Consider the following 13,168-nt stretch of genomic DNA (forward strand, 5'->3'; position numbering starts at 1 on the left):
TATTCTGGGTCTTTTGTTATTCCGTATAAGTTTTAGGATTTTTTTTTTTTTCTGTTTCTGTGAAGAATGTCTTTGGTTCATTGATATTTTGATAGGGATTGCATTGAATCTGTGGGTTGCTTTGGGTGGTATGGATATTTTAACAGTATTGATTCTTCCAGTTGGTGAATGTGGAACATCTTTCCTTTTGTGTGTGCATGTCTTCAAATTTTTTTTTTTTTTTTTGAGACACAGTCTTGCTTTGTTGCCCAGGTTGGAGTGCACTGGTGTGATCTTGGCTCACTGCAACCTCCACCTCCTGGGTTCACATGATTCTCCTGCCTCAGCCTCCTGAGTAGCTGGGATTACAGGTGCCCGCCACCACACCCAGCTAATTTTTGTAATTTTAGTAGAGATAGGGGTCTTGCCATGTTGGCCAGGCTGGTCTCGAATTCCTGACCTCAGGTGAGCTGCCTGCCTCAGCCTCCCAAAGTGCTTGTATTACAGGCCTAAGCCACTGTGCCTGGCCCGTCTTCTTAATTTCTTGTATCAGTGTTTTATAGTTTTCATTGTAGAGATCATTCACTGCCGAGACCAGCTCGGTCATAGAGACCCTTACCCAGTGGCGCTAGAGGAATTAAAGACACACACACAAAAATATAGAGTGTGGAATGGGAAATCAGGGGTCTCACAGCCTTCAGAGCTGAGAGCCATGAACAGAGATTTACCCACATATTTATTGACAGCAAGCCAGTCATAAGATTTACTATAAGTATTCCTTACGGGAAATAAAGGGATGGGCAGAAATAAAGGAATGGGCTCTGGCTGGTTACCTGCAGCATGAACATGTCCTTAAGGCACAGATCGCTTATGCTATTGTTTGTGGTTTAAGAATGCCTTAAGTGGTTTTCCACCCTGGGTGGGTCAGGTGTTCCTTGCTCTCATTCTGGTAAACTGACAACCCTCCAGCATTGTATCAAGGCCATCACGGGCATGTCACAGTGCTGCAGAGATTTTGTTTATGGCCAGTTTTGGGGCCAGTTTATGGCCAGATTTTGGGGCCTGTTCCCAACATGTCCGCCTTTGTTTTGCAAAGTGATAAAAGCAAAAGCAGGTTTGTCATGGTGAGCTACTTCTTGCAGGAGTCAGGATCCACATCTGCAGAATATACAGAGACAAACAACACAGATTAAAAGCACAATCATTGTTGAAATCACAGAGCTTCCAAGTGTTTTTCTCCATTTTAATAGGTTACTAGCTGCTAATCTGTCTGCAGCTCCTTTGAGCACTCCAGTTCCTGGCATTAAGGTCAGGTGTGCCTGGGATGCTTTAAATATTTGTTCTTTTAATTTTGCAATATCCAAAAACAAGTTTGTAGAGTGTCCTTCTAGATGCTTTTTTATTCTTTCCTAAATTTTGATTTTATTAAGAGCTATTAATAGTCTCCACAAATCCTTGTTTAGCTCCTACAACGGGCCATATCATTTGAGGTTGAGGTGCCACTATACTGCCATGGTTCCAGATAATAGGAACTCTTGCCATACTTCTTACCATTTCTACCATCTGACCATTTTGTTCAGACCAGCTGAACATAGTGTGGCCATGGCACGCAGACTGAGAGGTGCAGTTCAAGCTAAACATCCCCTAGGGGACCAATCAATTCCTTAGGAATCACTGCACAGCACCTCTGCCTGTTCTGCAATGCAATTTTCCTAAACAAGTACATTCATTTTTTCTGGCCAGGTTCAATTTTATTTACAAATAGGTTTTTGAGGGTGGTATGCCTCAATTATAGGAGCAGATTCATTATGGTAAATACTGAGATCAGAAAGCATATGTAACTGTGTCATAGAGTGATTGCATCCAGGCATTGTTGCCAGCCAAGATGGATAAATATGCCCAATAAGTGTAATTGTTCTCTGTGTCAGCCCTTGTTGAAGGAATATCATGGCAATGTTGATCACGGCTATCATAGCTATCATTAAATTACTTATTGTGACTGGTTGTCCTGCTTTCCTCAGGTTTTCTTCCGCCATCTGTGACAGCTTCTTGTTCTGTCCCCAGGTGGGTGGCTGTGTTCGATGGGTGTTGCTCATGACAGTTGGGGTCCTCCTCAGCATCAGTCTTGACATGGCTGCAACTGGGGGTCCTCAGGATCCTCCCGGAATCTTTTCCCCAGCATCTGGCTTATGATAAGGTTTCAGGTGTTTTGATGGTATCCAAATTGGCTGTTGATTTGGTCCTGGAGAAACACAAGCATAACCTCTACCCCAAGTTATTATTTTACCTATTTCCCAACTTTTTGTTATTGGGTCTGTCCACCAAACCAGTTGTTCTGCTTCTGTCTTTGCAGCTGGTTTCTGTAGATGCTGTTCAGCTGCTGATAGCATCTGGCCTTTAGGCAAGCTCAAAAAAATTTAAAGTTAAGAATGCTAGATTCAATTGTATATGGGCTGTCCCGTAATCCATTTCCCCCTTTCTGTTTTTGCAACTGCTGTTTCAGGAAGAGATTCATTCTTTCCACTATGGCTTGTCCTTGAGAATTATATGGGATACCAGTAATGTGTTTAATATTCCATATAGAGAAAAATGTAGCTAGAGCTTGGCTAGTATAGCCTGGGGCATTATCTGTTTCAATAGAAGCTGGAATGCCCATCACCACAAAATACTGCAAGAGGTGACGTTTAACATAGGCAGAAGACTCTCCTGATTGGCATGTAGCCCAGACAAAGTGAGAAAAGGTGTCCACACACACATGTACATAAACTAGTCTCCCAAACGAGGGAACATGGGTGACCTCCATTTGCCAAAGAGAATTAGTTTCCAGTTCTCGAGGATTAGCTCCTCCTGTAAAAGATGAGGAAGGCACCACTTGGCAAGTTGGGCATCGCTGGATAATAGCTTTAGCTTCTTTCCAGGTAGTGCTGTATCTGCGTTTGAGACCAGAGGCATTAACATGAGTTAAATTGTGAAAGTGTCTGGCATTAGATATTACATTAGCAACAAGGCGATCAGCCATTTGATTCCCTTCAGTCAAAGATCCTAGAAGAGGTGTATAAGCCCTAATGTGAGTGATGTAAAAAGGGTGCATTCTACTCCTAACTGCTGCTTGCAATTGGGTAAAGTAATCAGTTGTTCATGTGTCTGAAATTGTAACTGAGCATTTTCAATTAACTGTGTGGAATGAACCATGTATGAAGAATCAGAAATCACATTAATAGGCATATTAAAAGCAGTCAGTACCTCAATTACAGCTACAAGCTCTGCTTTTTGAGCTGAACCATAGGGCCTCTGAAAAACTTTACTTTTTGAGCCAGAATAAGAAGCTTTACCATTGCTAGACCCATCTGTAAAAACATTCTCAGCACCTTCAATTGGTTTAAATTTAGTTATTCTAGGGAGAATCCAATTACTTATTGTGCCTGGTTGTCCAGCTTTCCTCAGGTTTTCTTCCGCCATCTGTGACAGCTTCTCGATCTGTCCCCAGGTGGGTGGCTGTGTTCGATGGGTGTTGCTCGTTGACAGTTGGGGTGTTCCTCAGCATCAGTCTTGACATGGCTGCAATCGGGAGTCCTTGGGATCTCTTCCTTGGCATCTGGCTTATGATAAGGTTTCAGGTATCTTGATGGTATCCAAATTGGCTGTTGATTTGGTCCTGGAGAAACACAAGCATAATCTCTACCCCAAGTTATTATTTTACCTATTTCCCAACTGTTTGTTATCAGGTCTCTCCACCAAACCAGTTCAAAAATTCAAAGTTTTGTTTTAGGAAAATCGTTATCGAGAATACCCACAAAGTCAGCTAAGTGGGTTTGCCGAGTAAGACTATTTATAAAAGCTTGCTGTATTTGTGCCTTTGTGAGAAGGACAATAATTTTTCCAGGATCATATCCATGTAATTTAACAATCCGAGTTCTGCCATTTCCTATCATATTGCTATCATAGTAGTGATTTGATCCAAATAAGGAGTTAGAGTCCATGAATTAGCATGTGGAAGAAAAAGCCATTCTACTAAGTCCAGCTCTTGGACAGTAACACCACTAGGTGAATGCTGAGTTGGAAAAATAGCAAATCTAGAGTCTTCTCTGGATCTATTCTATTTGAGCTTTATGGACTTGCTTTTCAATCAGTTGCAACTCTGCCTCAGCTTCCTTTGTTAATTGCTGAGGGCTAGTGAGACTAGGATCTCCTCTAAGGATAGAAAATAGATTACTCATGGCATAGGTAGGAATGCCTAGAGCAGGTCCTATCCAATTAATGTCCCCTAGTAATTTTTGAAAGTCATTTAATATTTTCATTTGATCCCTACATATGGCTACTTTCTGTGGCACAATGGTAGTGTCATTTACTAAGATCCCCAAGTAGGAGTAAGGAGGAGTAGTCTGAATTTTGTCAGGAGCTGTAATTAAGCCGGCAGGAGAAATTGAATTTTGCAAGTGATCATAATATCGGAGTAATATTTCTCGAGTAGGGGCAGCACAAAGTATGTCATCCATATAATGAATAATGTAACACTGAAAATTTTTTATGAGTAGGTTCAATTGCTTGCCCTACATATATCTGGCAAATTGTTTGACTGTTTAACATACCTTGTAGCAACACTTTCCAATGAAAACGCTTAGCAGGCTTAAGCTGCAGGTTGTTTACTGCAAAAATTGTAAATGAAAACCATTCACAGTCCTGCTCAGCTAAGGGGATAGTAAAGAAACAGTATTTTAAATCTATGACTATTAAAGGCCAAGTTTTTGGAATCAGCAGGAGAAGGCAATCCTGGCTGTGATGCTCCTATAGGTTGTATAACTGAATTAATGGCTCTTAAGTCAGTTAACATTCTCCATTTACCTGATTTTTTCTTAATTATGAAAACTGGAGAATTCCAAGGGGAAAATGTTGCAGCTATGTGTCCCTTTTCTAATTGTTCAGTAATTAAGTCTTCTAAAGCCTCCAGTTTCTCTTTACTCAGCGGCCATTGTTCTGTCCAAATTGGCTTATCTGTTAACCATTTTAAAGGTATAGGTTCTAGAGGCTTAACAATGGCCTCCATCAAACATGATATCCCAAACCTTGGCAGGAACTTTGTCTTTCCACTTGAAGCAGTTCCTTCAAACCTTGCAAATTTTTTCCTGTTCCCATACCAGGGACATACCCCATTTCATGCATCATATGTTGACTTTGAGGACTATGTAATTGTTCTGGAATTAGAACTTGTGCTCCCCATTGTTGTAATCTCTTCCCCATAAATTTATAGGTACAGAAGTTATAATTGGTTGAATAGTCCCAGGTTGTCCATTGGGCCCTTCACAATGCAAAATATAACTACTTTGATATACTTCAGGGGCTTTACCAACTCCAACTATGTTAAATTGAGTGGGTTGAATTGGCCACGCAGACGGCCAGTGCTGTAGAGAAATGATTGAAATGTCCACTCCTGTATCTACAAACTTTAAATTTCTTTCCCTGAATAGTTATTTCACAGGTAGGACGTTTATCAGTAATTTGATTCACCTAATAAGCCGCTTTGCCTTGTTTATTTGTGCTTCCAAATCCTCCTGTTCATTTAATTTCACTTTTCCCCATTTCCACATACGGCACAATTAGGAGCTGTGCTATATAGTCTCCTGGCTCTGCTTTCCAGGGAACAGAAGTAGATGCAACAATTTGAATTTCCCCATTGTAATCGGAATCAGTGACTCCTGTTTGTACTTGTACCCCTTTTAAATTTAAACTAGACCTGCCTAGAGGTAAGCTTATCATCCCTGCTGGCAAGGGTCCACAGGTTCCTGTTGGGACCTTTTGTGGGGATTCCCCAGGCAGAAGGCTCACAGCTTTTGTGCAGAGTAAATCTACTTGCAGCATTACCGGCTGTGGCGGGGGACAGACATTGTACGGGGGTGAGGGAATGGCCTGAGCCAGAAACGCCCTGGTTTGAAACAGGGCCCGGAACTGGCCCCTCATGGCGTTTCCCCAATTTAAAAGGAAAAGGCTCAAATGTAGCTATAATATTTCCCTGTTTATCTGGGGGGTGTATTCTAACAGGGAACTGCCAAGCCTCTGAATCACCCTCTCATCTAGTTTGCTGAATTCCTGCCTGAATAGAACTGAGAGCAGTTGCTTGAGGCGCAGCTTGAACAGTCAGTGGGGCAACTACTTTTCACCCAGTGTCCTCCGGAAAAGAAAGATCTGGAGGGTCAGGCTACTCTTTTTCTTCAAAATAATGAGGGGGTACAGAAGGATAGGGATGAACCTCTCCCTCCTTTGCCACTTTACCTTTAGCTGGCAAACAAACCTGCTCTGTTACTTCATTATACTCTCCTTCCTCCTCATCAGTGTGAAAAGGTTCCAAGGCAGAATGAACCAGAGCCCACACTTTTCCCATTGTTACCCTGATGCTTCCAAGCTCCCCTTCTTACTCACTACAGGGACTAATAATTAAGAGTACTTGGGTGTCCTCCAGCTTAGTTCCACGTTCTCCAACTGTTGCTCTGGCGACCCTTTGACCTGGGTTTGAGCCCCACATATGGGCACTACTTGCTGAGACCAGCTTGGTCATGGAGACCCTAACCGAGTGGCGCTAGAGGAATTAAAGACACACACACAGAAATATAGAGTGTGGAATGGGAAATCAGGGGTCTCACAGCCTTCAGAGCTGAGAGCTATGAACAGAGATTTACCCACATATTTATCGACAGCAAGCCAGTCATAAGATTTACTATAAGTATTCTTTTTTTTTTCTTTTTCTATTTCCCGTATATATTTACTATATACGGGAAATAAAGGGATGGGCCGAAATAAAAGGATGGGCTCTGGCTGGTTACTTGCAGCATGAACATGTCCTTAAGGCACAGATCGCTCATGCTATTGTTTGTGGTTTAAAAACATCTTAAGTGGTTTTCTACCCTGGGTGGGCCAGGTGTTCCTTGCCCTCATTCCGGTAAACCGACAACCTTCCAGCATTGCGTCAAGGCCATCACGAGCATGTCATAGTGCTGCAAAGATTTTGTTTATGGCCAGATTTGGGGCCTGTTCCCAACAGTTCACTTGGTTAATTCCTAGTATTTAATTTTATTTGTGGCTATTGTAAATGGGATTACTTTCTTGATTTCTTTTTTCAGATTGTTTGCTGTTGGCCTAGATAAATGCTCTGATATTTGTATATTGATTTTGTGTCCTGCAACTTTACTGAATTTATCAGTTCTAATAGTTTTGGTTTGTTTTATTGAGCTCTCCTTATTTTCTGGCACTGCAAGAGCCATCTTGCATATTTCCTGTCCCAGTCTTAGAATCCGCTATTTTTCTAAGGACTTCTGGTCCTTTTTTATTGGAGAATGATATTAAAAACCAAGAACTGGGTGTGTGTTAAGCCATTCTTGCATTACTATAAAGAAATACCAGAGACTGGGTAATTCATAAAGAAAAGACATTTAATTGGTTCAGGGTTCTGCAGGCTTTACAGGAAGCATGGTGCTGGCATCTGCTTGGCTTCTAGGAAGGCCTCGGGAAGCATCCAATCATGGCAGAAGGTGAAGGGGGAGCAGGCATGTCACTTGGTGAAAGCAGGAGCAAGCAAGAGAGAGTGGTAGGGGAGGTGCCACATACTTTTAAATGACCAGATCTTGCAAGAACTCCCTGTCAGCAAGTCAGCAGCAAGCCATGAGGGATCGATTCACTCCCATGATCCAAGCATCTCCCACCAGGCCCCACCTCCAGCACTGGATCATGTATCTGCCTCTATCATATTACACAGAAGTTGCCCTGCTCTAAAAATTCCCCTGTGCTTCATATTGAACCCTCTGCCTCCCCACCCTATGAGCTCCTGACTACTACTTATCTGTTTATCATCTCTATAGTTTTACCTTTTCCAGAATGTCATACAATGGAAAGCATTCAATATGTAGCCTTTTCAAGCTGGCATCTTTCATTTAGCAATATGCATTTCAGTTTCTTTCACATCTTTGTGTAGTTTGATAGTTCTTCTTTTTGCTAAATAAAACTCCATTGTATGGATGTACCACTGTTCATTCATCTTTTGAGGGACCTCTTAGTTGTTTGCTTCCAAGTTTTGGTGGTTATAAATAAAGCTGCTATGAGGTTTCATATGCAGGTTTTTGTGTTGGTGAGTTTTGATAGTTTAAAGAAATTGGTACATTTTTTCTTGTATTTGTGGGCATAGAGTTATTTGTGATATTTCTTTATTATCCTTTTACTGTTCATGGGAACAGTATGTGACTCGTTCTTCATTGCTGATATTGGTAACTTGTCTTTTCTCTTTTTTCTTAGGGAAGAGAGGGTACAATCTATTCAGTTTTACCTGGCTAGAGGTTTATCACCTTATTTGATCTTTTTAAAGAACCAGCTTTTGGTTTTGTTGATTTTTCTCTTACTGTTTTCCTTTTTCCAATTTCACTGATTTCTACTTTAATTTTTATTGTATTTTTCTTCTGATTGCCTGAGGCTTAAATTGTTTTCCTTTTTATTTTTAATTTTTTAATTTTTAATTTTCTACTAAGTTCATGTCAGACAAGTAAAATGGGCTGACTTTGTAATAAGATTTAAGGGAGGCGTATTTCCCACAAGCACATGAAAACCCAGTCACCACACTTATGAACTATAAAAGAATCAAATTGTTCTTCTTTGGTTTTCAGAAGTTTAGGTTATTGACTTCCGATCTTTCTTCCTTTCTAATATTTTCATTTAATGCTGCATGTTTTTCTCTAAACATTGTGTGCTTTGTATCCCACAAATGTTGATAAGTTATATTTTCATTTTTACTTTAGTTCAATATATTGTTTAATTTTTGAGACTTCTTAGACCCATGGGTTATTTAGAAGTGTGTTAATTTCTAGATATTTGGGAATTTTCCAGATATCTCTGTTACTGATTTCTAGTTTAATTCATGTTATTCTAGACCATGTTTTGTATGCTTTCTAGTCTTGAATCTGTTAAGATGTGTTTTATGGTCCAGAATGTGGTCTATATTGGTAAATGTGAGCTAGAGAAGAATGTATATCTACTATTGTTGGATGCAATTTTCTATAAATGTCATTTAGATCAGGTTGATAGTACTGTGCTGTTCAAGTTATCAGTTTCTTTACTGATTTTCTGGCTGCTTGATCTATCAGTAACTGACAGTGTTGAAGTCTCCAACTGTAGTAGTGGATTTGTCTCTGTATATTTTTCTTAGTTTTTGCCTCATGTATTATGATGCCTTCTTATTTGAAGCATACACATTCAAGATTGTTACGTCTTCTTGGAGAACCAACCTCTTTATTATTATATAAGACACTTTTTGTCCCTGATTATCAGACAAAATCTGTTTTGTCTGCAGTTACAATTACTCCAGCTTTCTTTTGATTTGTAATGGCAGCATGATATATCTTTCCCCATCCCTTTACTGTTAGCATATCTAAAGCTTTATAGTTCAAGTTGGTTTCTTACAGACTTGATATAGTTAAGTCTTTTTAAAAAATTTTGTCCACTGTGACACTCTCTTTTGATTGGTGTAATTAGACAATTCATGTTAGAAGTGATTATTAATATCGTTGGATTAGCATCTTCCATCTTTGTTTTGCACTTATTGCTTTTTTCTTTCTTTTTTTCCTTTTTTTTTTTTTTTTTGAGATGGAGTCTCCCTCTGTCGCCCAGGCTAGAGAGCAGTGCCGTGATCTTGGCTCACTGCAAGCTCCGCCTCCTGGGTTCACGCCATTCTTCTGCCTCAGCCTCCCAAGTAGCTGGGACTACAGGCACCCGCCACCATGCCCGGCTAATTTTTTGTATTTTTAGTAGAGACGGGGTTTTACCATGTTAGCCAGGATGGTCTCGATCTCCTGACCTCATGATACGCCCGCTTTGGCCTCCCAGAGTGCTGGGATTACAGGTGTGAGCCACCGCGCCTGGCCTTTTATTTCTTTTTAATTGGACATTTTATGTGATTCAACTTTATCTCCTCTCTTATTTTGTATGAGCTTCCTATTCTTACAACACAACTTATCTTACAGTTCTGGAAGTCAGAAGTCTGAAATGCGTCTCAGGAGACTAAACTCAAGGTGTTGGCGGGGCTGTTTCACTTTTTTCAGGTTCTGGGAGAGAATCTGTTTCCTTGCCCTATTGAGAAGCCACCTGCAGTCCTTGGCTTGTGGCCCTTTTCTTCCATCTTCAAAGCTAGCAGTAGGTCGAGTTCTTCTCACATTGCATCAACTCTGATCTCCTCTTTTGCCTCCCTCTTTCACATTTAAGGACCCTTGTAATTATATTGGGTCTACCCACATAATCCAGAATAATCTCTGTATTTTAACATCATCTGAGTAGCAACTTTAATCTCATCTGCTACCTTAATTCTGGGGATTAGGATGTGTACATTTCTGAGGGGGCCATTATCAGGGAATCTGCCCCAATATTCACGTAGGTTTTCTATTTTCCTTAAGCGTCAGCCAGCTTGAGAAATAAAGGGACAGAGTACAAAAGAGAGAAATTTTAAAGCTGGGCATCTGGGGGAGACATCACATGTCGGTAGGTTCCGTGACGCCCCACAAGCCACAAAAACCAGCAAGTTTTTATTAGGGATTTTCAAAAGGGGAGGGAGTGTGTGAATAGGTGTGGGTCACAGACATTAAGTATTTTACAAGGTAATAGAATATCACAAGGCAAGTGGAGGCAGGGCGAGATCACAGGACTACAGGACCGGGGCAAAATTAAAATTGCTAATGAAGTTTCAGGCACCATTGTCATTGATAACATCTTATCAGGAGACAGGGTTTTGAGATCAACCAGTCTGACCAAAATTTATTAGGCGGGAATTTCCTCTTCCTAATAAGCCTGGGAGCGCTATGGGAGACTGGGGTCTATTTCACCCCTGTAGTCTCGACCATAAGAGACGGGCACACCTGGGGGGGGGCTGTTTATGAGCCTATACCTCCAGGCATGTATTCTCTTTCCCAGGGATGTTCCTTGCTGAAAAAAAGAATTCAGCAATATTTCTCCCATTTGCTTTTGAAAGAAGAGAAATATGGTTCTGTTCTGCCCGGCTCACTGGTGGTCAGAGTTTAAGGTTATCTCTCTTATTCCCTGAACAATTGCTGTTATCCTGTTCTTTTTTCAAGGTGCCCAGATTTCATATTGCTCAAACACGCATGCTGTACAATTTGTGCAGTTAATGCAATTATCATAGGTCCTGGGGCGACATACATCTTCCTCAGCTGACAGGATTAAGAGATTAAAGTAAAGACAGGCATAGGAAATCACAAGGGTATTGATTGGGGAAGTGATAAGTGTCCACGAAATCTTTACAATTTATGTTTAGAGATTGCAGTAAAGACAGGCATAAGAAATTATAAAAGTATTAATTTGGGGAACTAATAAATGTCCATGAAATCTTCACAATCCACGTTCTTCTGCCATGGCTTCAGCCAGTCCCTCCATTTAGGGTCCCTGACTTCCTGCAACAGACCATTATTCTGTCAGTTACCATGTAGCATATCAATTATACTTCTTTTAAAAAGTTTTTAGGAGGCTGAGGCAGGAGAATCGCTTAAATTTGGGAGGCAGAAGTTGCAGTGAGCCAAGATCATGCCACTGCATTCCAGCCTGGGCAATAAGAGCAAAACTGTCTCAAAAAAAAAAAAAAGTTTTTAAGCTGGGTGCTGTGACTCACCCCTGTAATCCCAGGACTTTGGGAGGCCAAGGCAGGTGGATCACTTGAGGTCAGGAGTTTGAGACATGGGCATGCTGGCGCACGTCTGTCGTCCCAGCTACTCAGGAGGCTGAGGCAGAAGAATTGCTTGAACCTGGGAGGTGGAGGTTGCAGTGAGCCAAGATTGTGCCACTTCCAGCCTAGGTGACAGAGTGAGACTCTGTCTCAAAAAAAAAAAGAAAAAAGAAAAAAAAATTCTAATGTGTAGAAAGCAAAAGTTCCTCTTCAAAGCTTCCCCTTTAAATCATAAATATTATTGATATCTTTTCTCAGAACTAACTTTCTTCAAGTTTCTTATTTTATAGTAATAACTCTGTTAAGCCTTATGTAGCAAATGGGACAGAATAAGCATACTCTGACTTCAGTATCTGTGTTAAACATGCTCACAGGCACATAATACATTTTGTGTCCTTGTACCTTAGTCAAATTATTCGTGCTGAACGTGCCCAGGCATGTCCCAGCTTGCAGCCTCCTCCCTTATTTGGGAATATTATTACTTTTCTAAATCCTTTCGTAAGTAACTTCCGTTTTTCCTTTGTTCCTCACTGCCTTTACCTATTTAGAAAAGTTTTGAACTGTTAGCCAATCGGGTTTTAGTTTAGATTGTGAGGTCTGGCTGCAGCCAGTGGAGTCAGAACACAGCAATGGGGACCTCATGTGTAAAGGATAAATATTCTTGTGTCTTTTTTACTTTGTGTGTGCTCGTGGCAGGATTGCTGATGGGCACCACCCTTTCTGCAGAGAGTAAACATCGCCTTGCTAAGGAAACTTTTTGTTTGATTGCTGATTCTTCTCTGCCACATCGGGGAATAAGCATTTATTTCCAAAATAGCATTTACTGTAGAATTTACAATATACATTTCATTTTATTTTTCAATTGGCATATAATTGTATATATTTATGGGGTACATAGTGATGTTTCTATACATATAATGTATCAGTGATCAGATCAGAGTAATTAGCATATCCATCATCTCATACATTTATCATTTCTTTGTGTTGGGAACATTCAATATTCTCCTTATAGCTATTTGAAACTGTACATTATGCTATTGTTAACTGTAGTCATCCTACAGTGCTATAGACCACTAGAACTTATTCCTCCTATCTAGCTATAATTTTGTATCCTTTAGCAAATCTCTTCCTATCTCCTCCCTTCGCCTACCCTTCCCAGCCTCTAGTATCCTCTGTTCAAATTTTTCTGTGAGATCAACTGTTTTTCAGCTTCCATATATGAATGAGAATATGTGGTGTTTAACTTTCTGTTCCTGGCTTATTTCACTTAATATCCTCCAGTTCCATCCATGTTACTGTGAATGACAGGATTCCACTCAAATTATGGCTGAATAGTATTTCATTGTGTTTGTATTCCACATTTTCTTTATCTGTTCATCTGTTGGACACCCAGATTCATTCCATATCTTGGCTATTGTGAATAACGCTGCAGTTAACATGGGGATGTAGATGTCTCTTCGATATACCAATTTCCTTTCCTTTGGATAA

General features: G+C 40.5%; 1 protein-coding gene and 1 non-coding gene across 7 annotated transcripts in view; one reads left to right on the top strand and one right to left on the bottom strand.

Moving 5' to 3' along the window:
• GALNT11 (polypeptide N-acetylgalactosaminyltransferase 11) overlaps positions 1 to 13,168 on the top strand; it is a 74,893-nt gene that overhangs the window by 12,296 nt on the left and 49,429 nt on the right. The gene's annotated exons all lie outside the window — the stretch shown is intronic.
• LOC129485608 (small nucleolar RNA U13) lies at positions 8,491 to 8,596 on the bottom strand. Its single transcript, XR_008658743.1, has one exon. It is a non-coding gene; the product is annotated as a small nucleolar RNA U13 (small nucleolar RNA).

This window comes from Symphalangus syndactylus, chromosome 6, assembly GCF_028878055.3.
Source record: "Symphalangus syndactylus isolate Jambi chromosome 6, NHGRI_mSymSyn1-v2.1_pri, whole genome shotgun sequence".
Lineage (NCBI taxonomy): Eukaryota > Metazoa > Chordata > Mammalia > Primates > Hylobatidae > Symphalangus > Symphalangus syndactylus.